This window comes from Tupaia chinensis, unplaced genomic scaffold, assembly GCF_000334495.1.
Source record: "Tupaia chinensis unplaced genomic scaffold, TupChi_1.0 Scaffold000406_1, whole genome shotgun sequence".
Classification (NCBI taxonomy): domain Eukaryota; kingdom Metazoa; phylum Chordata; class Mammalia; order Scandentia; family Tupaiidae; genus Tupaia; species Tupaia belangeri.
Window position 1 is genome coordinate 1212735 of NW_006159908.1, and position 12343 is coordinate 1225077.

General features: G+C 37.0%; 1 pseudogene; it reads right to left on the bottom strand.

Moving 5' to 3' along the window:
- The window catches only part of LOC102482689 (acidic leucine-rich nuclear phosphoprotein 32 family member B pseudogene), an 18915-nt pseudogene extending 8026 nt beyond the window's left edge, over positions 1–10889 (bottom strand).
- Between the last annotated feature and the right edge of the window lie 1454 nt (positions 10890–12343).

Consider the following 12343-nt stretch of genomic DNA (forward strand, 5'->3'; position numbering starts at 1 on the left):
AAGGGCAAGGATTTTATTTTGTTTTTCTGAGATTCCACAGTGACTTGCACATGGGAAATAAATATGTATTTAGTTGTATTTTTCAAATTTTCTATTACTCATAAGTTGCTTTTCAATGGATGTCTCATTATCCTGTTTCTCTTTTCATGTGCATTTCTGAAAGAGGCTGACAAGATGTTTCCGAGTGAGCTTCGCCAGGTGTTGGCACAATCATGGAGTCACCATGGATACAAGTTCTGCTCCTCAATTTCGTAAGTCAAGAGGCTTAATTTCTCCAGTTAATCTAGAGATGGCCAGGTTCTAGAAAGTACCATAATAACCAGGTTCACCAGAATGATATATTTATATATATAAAGCGAGAAATCACACACACACACACCCAGCGGGGATGGCCACGCCGCAATCCCTTCTCCTCCATTCTCTTCTCGGAATCTTGGGCACGCATGCACACGTGCCCAGCGTGAGTTTAAGCTACCGGGTCTGGGACGCGAACCGCGGTCGACTACATGGGAGTCCAATGACATAGCCATTACGCTAACTGCTGGTCCGCATACATACAATTTCTGAAGATGATTGTGTTTATGTTGCTTTTCCCAAATTAAAGAAAAATTTAAATTATTATGAAACATAGAAAAACAATAAATATATTAAAACATTCAGGTTTTATCTGATTTTTATATTTATGTCTTAAAAGAAGAAAAGGAGTGAGAGAAATGATATAATCTGTGGCTACAGTGAGACTACATGATGAAGTGGAAATAGCAGTGTGTGTCTTGCCGTCAAACAGACCAGGGTACAAATTCCCAACTATGGTTCTTGTGAGCTTCTTTATCTATAAACTGGGAATCACAAAGCCTACCAGAGAGTTTTATTATGAGAATTAATGAAAAGTTCCTAGGTCATTATAGTATTATGCGAGATTTTATATATACATATATATGCGATATATATACACACACACATTCTTTTGCCTCCGTTTATATCACTATATCAAGTTATATGTCCTTTCGTTCTAGTTCTCTATTTAGATAAAGAAATGTGTATTTCTTACTCTCTTATAATTATTTACCAGCTGAACTACTACTTTATTTATTATCACCATTTCCTGAATCACTGAATCAACGGATTCTAGAGACTCTGGAGTAACAAGAAAGTAAACTCTATCTTCATTCTAAATAAAATGCAAATATAATACCTACTGACTCTACCTGGACTCTAAGCCCAGATCATCAAAGCATGTTAGAATATTCAGAATATGGGAAAACCCTCTATGTGCAAGTTAAACCCCTTTTTACCTAGAAAGGCAGAATTTGGGACCATGCTGCTATAGATCTTAACACAAAGTCTCTCAGGCTTGCTAACCTACCACCATGGTTAATTTTATGTGTCAACTTGACTAGGGTACAAAGTATCCAATCCTTTGCTCCACCATTATTTCTGGATATGTTGATCAAAGTGTTTCAGGATGAGATTAATATCTGAATTAGTAGATCAAGTAAAGGGAATTGTTTTCCCTAATTTGGGTAGACATCATTCAGTAAGTTGAGGGCCTGAATAGAACAAAAAGGCTGACACTCACTGTGTTGAGCTGGGATACAGGTTCTTGCCTGCTTTTGGACTCAAACCAAAACGTCAGCTTTTCCTGGGTCTTAAGCCTGCCAGTCTTCAGACTGGAACTATACCATCAACTATCCTGGGCCTCTAGATTGCCAACTGCAGATCCCAGGTATATAGAAGCTCTATCTCCTACTGGTTCTGTTTATCTGGAGACTCTGAGTAATATAGCTATCTTTGAAAAAATTAGGAGAATTTAAAAAAATTGGTGTCTTCCCAATGGCATAATTATTAAGCTCTCACTATAGATTATCTCCAATATTTACTATCTCAATCAGTGATTCCAGCTATCTTGATTGATTTGGTATTCTAAAAGCACATATTTATTATAAATATTTAGAAGACTATATCCCCTTTGAATATTTTCTGAGGTAAATGGGTAGATAAATTTCTGAGTTGTTTCTACAGCAATATGTATTGCCTATCTTTTCCCTCCCTGACACCCACTAGTGACATGATTTGTTTTTTATATTTACAGCATGATATTTGTAAGGAAATGTTTAATCCTTCTCAAAAGTGCTCATTAAAGACACTGTAGAAGCTAAAGCAGAAGCTAAAGCATGTTTTTTGAAATTCAGAGATTTCAAAAAATCTCCCCACGCACTCTCTCTGCACACATGGGCACATAAACTTGTACTGTACATGAATGTTTAAATGAGAAAAGAATCATATTTTCTTTGAAATTAAAATAATCATATATAATTGAAAATAGCTTAAATTTTAGTTAGACAACTGTTGTCAAAATCTGTGCCATACTTTCTTTTCCTAGTATTTTATTTGCTAGGCCATTTTTTTTATGTAGAAAAAAATAAGATGCTACCAATGGTCATTTTGCACAATCTTTTATAATTTTAGTTAATAAATGAGCACAGTGTAAATTTTTTTTACTAAAAAGGTGCCTTGAAGGCAATACATATTGGAAAAATTAGTCAGTCAATAACACAATATTCATTATAGATTATGACTTCTGATATGAATCTTCTCTCATCTATTAAACAGGGCTGGATAAATGACAATTAAAAATTATATTCTTTTTCTCTCCCTTCTGTCTGAAAGAAAATAAATTTCTTCCCTTGTTAATAGCTAATTTTCAAAAAAGGGTAAAATCATGTTTCTAATACAAATATAAAAGTAAATGTGTTAAGGATGCTATTTAACTCATAATCAAAAGAACTAGGCAGATGTTATGCCTAATTCAAATAAGAGTTCAGAGAACAGACACATTTATAGATCAAGAATATTGAAGTAAGTGTGTAGATGAATGTAAAATGGTTTTTCTGAAAGAGAGGAGGAGGGGAGCCAACTGAACCTGTACTCAAATAGGAGAGAATACATATGTCTACAGACAAGATCCTTTAAAAAAAAAAAAAGAAAAAGAAAGAAAAAAAAAAAAAGGTTTTTAGCTTAAGGCATGTGCATTTGCCAGCGAGAAACAGATTACAAGGAAAGTAAGAAATCACCCTCAAAGAAGGATGGCTGCAGCCCCTTTTCCTTCTCTTGGAATTTTGGGCATGCACGCACACATCCCTGGTGTGATTTTCAAGGCCACAGGTCTGTGATTTGAACTGCAGTTGACCATGTGAGAATCCAGTACTTTAATCACCATACCACCCAACAAGAATTTTTCTTTTTACATTGGTGTCGATGACCTTCAATTTACACCATTGCGTAGTAGTGTCCATTAATTCAGAATGAGAGAACTTGGAACCAGTAGTTGGTGTAATGGCTATGTTGCTGGACTCCCATGTAGTTGACTGCAGTTCAAGTCCCGGATCCGGTGACTTAAACTCAAACTGGGCGCATGTGAGTGCCTGCCCAAGATCCCGAGAGGATAATGGAGTAAAAGGGATTGCAGCATGGCCATCCCCTTTGGGGGATGATTTCTCGCTTCGCTTTCTGTCTCTCTGTCTCTCTGTTTTTCTGGCAAGCACGCGCCCTATAGCACAAATCTCTTTTAAAAATAAAGAAAAATAAAGAATGAGAGAACTTAGAACTTGAAGTAGTATCCTCCGGGGTATAGAATATCTGTAGTTTCCCACTGAAGCACACATTTTTCTTTCCATTCAAAAATGTCTATGGTTATCAATGAGCAAAAATATTGTCATTTAAATATTTTTGTTGTTCAGGCGCAAACTAACAAAAAATTTATAAAGCTTCACAGGAACTACTTTAAGTCTCACTCCTCTATCCTAGTCAAATTCAGGTAGCTCTTTGAGGATCTGGATTAATTCTAAAAAGGAAAAAAAAAAGCTGCTCATATTTTGTGATGTTGAAGTCAATGAAGTAGGAAGGGTAAGTCAGGAGAGCTAGCTGGAAAAAGAGATGAAAGGGAGAGGTTGATTCACTCTATCACTTCTCTACCCTTCATGAACTGATACTGTATATAAAAAATAAAAGTAAACATTGTTTTGCTATTTAACTATCATATTTTCATAGGAGTCTCTTACTTTTATACAAAAAAAAAACACTTAAAAATTTTTTCACTATAGAGTGTGTGCACTCTCCATAGAGAGACAGAGAAAGAGAGAGAGAAAGTGAGCAATCACCCACTGGCCTTGCAACAATCCCTTGGGCACACAAACACACACGCCTGTCATGATTTTCAAACCACCAGGTCTGGGACCTAAACTGCAGAGTCAGCAATGTGGGACCCAGTGCCTTAACCTCCACATCACTTGCTGGCCCAAGTAAACCACTTTTTAAAATTGTGGTAAAATATATGTAACATAAAATTTATCATTCCAACTTTTTTTTTTTTTTTGAGAGAGAGAGAGATGTTTGCTTTAGGGTGTATGCGCTCACTGGAGAAACAGAAAGAGACAGAGACAGAAAGTGAGAAATCACCCCCCCACACACCAGGGGCGATGGTCACACCACAATCCCCTCTCCTTCATTCTCCTCACAGGATTTTAGCACCGGTTTGAGTTTTTCTTCCTTTTATGAAAGAGATTGTCACCTCCATTCTCCACTTAGGATTTTGGCCACTCACGCACATGTGCCTGGTGGACCAGCGTAAGTTTTAAGCGGCCAGGTCCAGCCAGAACTGAAACCACAGTCGACTACGTGGGAGTCCAGCAATGTAACCATTAGACCATCTGCTGGTCCCTGTTTCAGCTACTTTTAAATTTACTGTCCGGTGGCATTAAGTACATTAACATTGTTGTATGACCGTAGCCCAATCTACTGACTGAAGTAGGTAGAAGAAAAAACAATCATAAGTATGACATAAAGAAAGCTTCTCCTTGTCAACGTGTATTTTTTTCAAGTCTGTTTACTTATTTCTTTCATGAGGGAGAGAGTGAGCCCTAACAGGACCTTCATGCTTTTCTCCACCTCTAGGCTCAGCCAGCCTGGATCATGAACATGTATGTGTGTGCCCAGCATATACAAAGAGTTTGTGGGACACAAACACAGGACCCTCCCATGTGGGTTCAGCTGAACTGCCACTGCACCACAACCCAGCATGTTTAAGATCAAAAAACATGCATTTAAAACACATCCTATTGGAGACAGCAGGTGGCATAGTGCTTACATTGCTGGACTCCCATATGACCAACAGTGGTTCCAGCCTGGACGGGGAAGCTTAAAACTCATGCCAGGTGCATGGGCAAGTGTGCCCAAAATCCTAAGAGAAGAATGGAGGAGAAGGGATTGCAACATGGCTACCCCTTTGGTGGGGGGAGCAGAAGGAGTGATTTCTCACTTTCTGTCTCTCTGTCTCTCTCTGTCTCTCTGGCAAGCGCATGTGCCCTAAAGGAAAAACTTCTAAAAAAGATAAATAAAGAAAACAACTGTCATTAGTTTATTGCTATCTGTGAATATTGTATACTCATTACAATTGGTCTGAAAATTGGCCTGAAATCTTGAAAAATTGTCAACTGACCTGTTTTTATCTTGTTTGCAAGTGTAAAAGTTTATCTCTATAAGTTACCTTTCAAAGCATCTCCAAGATGTCTTTGCCTATTACTGTAATAAGTTAATAATGAACTCACTGCTACACAATAATAATAAATAATTTTTAAAAGCTAAAACTCCATAACAAAGAACATAAAAATGAAATCTTGGCCACAGTAATGTCTCCCACTTACCTCAATCAGCTCACATTTAAAACCTGCCATTAGGGCCAGCAGGCAGGATACTGCTTAAGATGTTGCACTTTCACATGGTCAACCATGGTTCGAATCCTAGAGCTAGCAGCGTGAAAATCATGTTGGGTGTGTGTGTGTGTCCAAAATCCCAGGAGGAGAATGGATGAGAAGGGATTACGGCATGGTCATCCCCACTGGGAGGTGTTTTCTCACTTTCCCTCTCACAGTCTCTCTTTTTTCCCCCTTTTTATTTATTTATCTATTTATTTACAGTTATTCATCATATATCAATACAGTATACAAAATGAGATTTTCTCTCCATTATACATTGTATATTGGTTCAGTCGAGGGTATTAACATACATGTTATCATCAACAAATAATTTTCTATTTCTTGTTTCTGATGTATTTTGCTTTTTCCCCCTCCTTGATTTCCTACTTCTCACCCTCTGCCAACTCACCCCCTTCTCCCACACTGTCTCTGGTATGTACAATTGTTTTCCATGCCTTTTTTTCACATTTTACTGATTCACTAAAGATCTTAATTTAAAGACTTTCAATAGCAAGCACAGCTGATATATACATATTTATGAACACATGTCTTATTTTAGGCATAAACCTCACTGAGTCAAGTGAACATACTATAAAGTAGCACCTCGCTGGGGCTGTATAGCTTACTGCAGTCATTAAATAGGTATTAATAGGTATTTTTAATGCATTTTTTAATTTCAAAAAAAGTTTTAGTTTTAATAGATCAAAATAAAAAGTTAAGAAAAATTTGCTTAAAACTTAAAGCCAGGAAAAAGGTGAAGATTCAGTTCAAATACTAGGTAGATGAACGAACTTATCAACAGTTCAAGGGAAAGCCAAAGTCCTTAAATATGAGAATCAAAGCATTGAAGAAAATCAATAATGTTTTAGTCTGAAGTGAAAGTATTCTATTTCACTAGTTCATATTCATGTAATTAATCTCTCTTCTAATGAATTTGCAGTGTTACTGTGGTCTGATCTTTCCATTTCAACTCTGGAAGTTAACATTCAACTCTGGACTTTTTCCGACGATTAGGCTGGCCATTCTCTTGGTTGTTTCTTGTACTCTTATTTCTGTGTGTCTGACTTTAGTTTTCCAGGTAAAGCACCCACTTCAGCACTACTTAGAGAGCTGGTCTGGTGTTGGTCTCACTGTCTCCCTTTATCTTTCTGCACTCCAGCAAGCGCATGCATGTGCACTATGGCAATAATCTTTAAAAAAACAAACAAACAAACTTGCCGTCATGCTTGTGTGGGTGCCTGCCCATTATTTTTTCAGTGTGATAAATCATATTATTGATTCCTAGAACCTTTTCCTTGACCCTTGTTCCCTGATTGGAGCCCACTGTTTCTGAATATACCCATAATCAGTGCAATACCAGCATATTCAACACAATAATTACACTTAGGATGTGCTAAGCATGTAATTCTCATAACAACCCTATCAACCAAGGAATACTTCATTGAAAACACATAAATACAGAAATTGAGCCCTTGATTGATTAAGTAACTGGCCCTGTCATGAAGCTTTTAAGTAGCTGAACTTTAACTGATGGATAATTCATTCCTTCACTCAGACTTTTATTAACTATTATAGCCAGGCAGGGCCAGCAGGTGACGTGGAGGTTAAGGCACTGGACACTCCAACTGCTGTTCGCATCCTGGACCTGGTAGCTTGCTTTCTCACTTGCCCTCTGTGTGTGTGTGTGTGTGTGTGTGTGTGTAGTCAAATTAAAATAGATGAATGAATAAATACAATTAAATAAATAATTACATATATGCACACTACATACACATACACATATCACATATATAGTACCCTGGCACTAACTAAATGCTAGAGCATCAAGATTAAAAGAACTCATGCACTAAATAGCACAATTGTGTACAGAGTCAAATGTGATTAGTTGAGTACTCAGTGGATATGCCCTGGAAAATTATGAGTTGAGAAATTTATGAACCATTTTTGCCTTTTGAAATGGATACTAAAATAGCTTTAGAGAAATTCTTTATTTTGTTTCTAAAAGTGACCTTTTGCGATAACCTGTAAAAAATGACTTACAAAGCAACTCCCTGTTCATTGTTCTTGTAAGTCTTATCATTGTTGAGCTGGTTTGAAATCAGATACTTTGAATACACATATAAATGTAAATAGTGTGTGCTCTTAAATATTTTGGAAATATTTTCTACTAAAATTAGGATCCTGGTTGACCTGTATCTGAGGATCATTATTATTATCTCATTTTTGAGACATCCATGTGATTTTGTCCAAGAATTTGCTGAAAAGATGTATTAGCCTAAATTGATAGCAGGATGGACACACAAAGCTGACCTTCTCTTCTATGTATAACAGAGTGAAGTTTATAATAAGGAATTAGATGGGATTCGGAGAAAGGTTATCAAGGCTAAGTGGGTTTTGTCCTAAGAATAGTATTATTAATGGCTGAATTACCTGGATTTTAGATGCTTAACGTGAGTTGTTGTATGTGTCTTGATCAGCTATTGATGCTGAAAGTGCATTGCCAAAAGAAAAAGAATAGACCTACTTTGAGTCATTCAAGACATTGGACTTTGACAGGAAATGTTTACTCCTCTTTATTGACCCAAACATAGCTGGGCTTGCATTGTAAGATGCAAAAATGATTGCAGACTCACCGTGGTGAAATGGACCTTCACTCTATGGAAGACTGGCAGGAATAGATACGAACTTGGCAAATTAGTATGTCCTGTGGGTTCTTAGACTTATTACGGGGGGTTATTCTTTCCACCCGAGACACTCAGTTCTTCCCAAACCTTCAGTAAAACTTGGTTATGTTTCAGAGCCTAGTTTTACTTATCCCACGGAGAATGAGGAACATTGCTTCTTTCATGAGCTCAGCACGGGAATATCTGCAGAGGCACCATTGGATTTTGGCCACCTCAGCAAAAAAATCAATCACACCTTTTTTTGTTGTTGTTGCTATAGGGCACGTGCGCTCTCCAGAAAGACAGAGAGACGCAAAGCGAGAAATCACCCCCTAGAGGGGATGGCCATACCACAATCCTTTCTCCTCCATTCTCCTCTCGGGAGAGGAAGCCTCTTGGCACGCACACACACGCATCCAGTGTGAGTTTAAGCCACCGGGTCCGGGACTCGAACTGCGGTCAACTACATGGGAGTCCAACGACATAGCCATTATGCTAACTGCTGGTCCCAATCATAACTTTTTTACATGTTTCTTTCATTTGCCTATTTCATGAGAAAAAAATTGTTTATTATGTCGTTTCTTTATTAACAATAAATAACATAATATTTATGTATCAGTTTCTTATGTAATTATGTCTATTTGTTAAAAGTTTATTATCTTTCTCCTATGACCAGACTGTATGGTTCTTAAAAGAAAGGACTGTGTGAGTCTGGTTTACCAGTGACCATCCAGGATCTAACACAGTGACTTGTACAAATGCCCCTTGAGTGACTGAAGCACTGTTATTGACAGGAGAAGTAGTGGTGAGACAAGGCAAGAAACACAACTGGAATTTAAATGCCCCTTGAGTGACTGAAGCACTGTTATTTACAGGAGAAGTAGTGGTGAGACAAGAAACACAACTGGGATTTAAAAAAGAGAAATCTCAACTTAAAAGCTAATTTGCTTAATTTGGGAATTGAAATGAAAAAATTCTCGTAAGGATTTTGATTACCAAAAAAAACAGAAAGTCAAGTCATAGTTCAGAGTAAGTTTGCATGAATGCGCAGGAGGACATGTCCTACTGAATAAACTTAAAGGGGCAGTGGAAATACAAACAACAAAGTTTCTTTAAGATTCATCCATTTACTGTGCTTATGATGAGTGCACTTATGTGTGAGCCTAATTGATTTCTTAATTCTCATAGCATATACCTATCCTTTTTTTTTTTTTTTTGAAGGGCTTTTGCTATAGGGCACAAGCACTTACCAGAAAGAGAGCGACGGAGACAGAAAGTGAGAAATCACCTCCCCCAGGGGGATAGCCACACTGCAATCCCTTCTCCTGCATTCTCCTCTCAGGATCTTGGGCACGCACACACACGCACCCAGCATGAGTTTAAGCTACCAGGTCCATGACTCAAACCACGGTCAAATACATGGGAGTCCAGTGACATAGCCATTACACCAACTGCTGGTCCCAGCTTATACCTATTCTTAAATCATGGACCAGGTAATAATAGTCATTAGCATATACTAGGTGGTTTAAGACAATGCATTTAAAAAATATAATTAAAGGAAGGAAGAGACTTCTCAAGGACCAGTCAGGTGGTGTGGTGGTTGGGGAGGTTGAATCTCATATGACTGACTGTGAAGTTCAAGTCTTAGGCAGCTTGAAAAACATGCTGGGCACATGTGAAAATCCTGAGAAGAGAATGGAAGAGAAGGGATTATGGCAGGATTTCTCTCTCTCTCTTCCTCTCTCTGTCTCTCTCTCCCCCCACCAAGTGCATACTCCTATAGCAAAACTAAAAAGAAAAAAAAATGGTCAAGAAAAATTCATTGTGCAATGCTAAGGCGTTTATGTGCCGACAAGTCACCCTACCCTAAAACTATCGTAAATTCTGATGTGATTGTTTAGCCATTGAGGTAATCAATATTGTTTTGAATTAAAATAATATTAATGAAGCATAATGATTTTTGTTTCTTTTATATTTTTTTCAAAATCTAGCAGACCAAGTACAGTCATGAGTTGCTTACTGCTAGAGATATGTTGTGAAAAAAGGGGCATTAGGGATTTCATCCTGGGTGAACATCATCGAGTGTACTTAGACAAACCTAGACAGGCTAGCCTACTGCACACCTAGGCTACATGGTATAGCCTTTATGATCTTAGGGGACCACCATTGTACATGCAGCTCCTTGTTAGCTGCAAGTGGAAAGGTAACGATGTATGACTGCACCATTTCGCACCATGGATTTAGTTGTCAGTACCTGAGAAGCAGCAGACAGAAATTCATTTTAAAGTTACAAAACTTAAATAAAAAGATTAGCTCTCATCTGTCCAATCTCCAAGCAGTATCAGAGGGAATGATTACTATAAAGAATTTCCATCAAGGGCATTTGTTCCTGAGTCTTTAATTCATCTTCATTGTTGGAGGCTGCCTTGTAAACCAAATTGAATGCATAGGTTTCTGCTTCAAATCCTGACATGTTGGAGCTCTTCTGCAAATTGCACCTTATTATCTTCATTTTAGCTGTTTCTTCTCTCACTATTTTTTTTTCTTTTTGTCATGTCTATTGGTTATCTCTTCAGTAATCAATTGTGCCTTCTATGCCCCATAAGCCAAATCAAGAAATATGATGTGGTTGATTACACAAATGGATTGTTTTGTACAACGTAGGAAACAGAAGTTTGCCACTCCCCCCCATAGATTTTTTAGAAAATTCATCTGCAGAAAAGCATTTATCTTTTGTGGCTTAATATTCTTAAGGGTACCATTCTCAATAATTACTATATTCTAGTTCACATGTTTGATTACCTTTTGTGCTCCTGGAAGAAGAACAATACAGCCTGTTTTCTCTCAGTGTTTTCCAAGAGCAATTTTGTATCTTTAGACCAGGCTCCCAAATATCTTCTTGAATACAAAGGGCTCTATTCTTCATTCAGTGTGAAAGAATTGTACAAATAACCACCCATACACATTACTCCATTGTGAGGAATAAATAGCACCCTTAAAATATCAAACACATTATTGAAAATTACTTACATCAATCATTTAAAATCTATTGTTATGCTTCAAACATTCGAATTGGAAAATCTAAGCATTAACATTACAAAATATTAATACAGAATCTAACATGAAAAATTTCCCACCTAATAAAATTTAATTTTAAAGTTTGTGAATCTTCAAAAGCCTTTACATATTTCCCTAAATGTTTTAATTATAGCAGAATTTGTACTTTTAAAATTGGATTTGAAATGGAAAACTCAGCAACCACCTGAGCCCACTTGTGAATTTATAACACTGTTCCAAGAAACAAATGAATTCGGTCCTGAAGAGGGTCTGGTCAAACACAATTTTATGCATTTCTAAACCTTCCTAGATTACCAACATACTGATATTATTATTATAATTATCATGCATCTGTCTATATTCCATATTTTTAGTCAATACATAATTCAGTACCTATTTTTTTTAATTCTAAATTTGATAATATTTTTCTATTAAATTGTTGGAAGGAGCCCGCTTAGGTTTATATTTCTATCAATAGAAAGATTATGTTTGAATAATAAAACAAGTATTAGGACCAGTCTGTGGCACTTACTCAATACTCCATGATGTTGGACAATTTTATGTCCTGAGACTTCCCTGTCCATGCTGGGTACACACACTAGTGCACATGATCCAGGCTGGCTATACCTCAGGGAGGGTCACAGCATAAAAACCCTGCCAGGAGTATCTCTCTTTCTCCTTCTCTTTCTCTCTCTTTCTGTTCCTGTCTGTCTCTGTTTCTTTCCATAACAGAACAAATATTTAAGCTTTTAAAATATTAAATAATAATGCAAATAGAGTAAGTAATGATTGCATTTGATTTTTAAATACAGAGTCAGTCATCTACAGCCACACAAGTTTGTAGAAATTTTCTTATTATTTAATCCATAA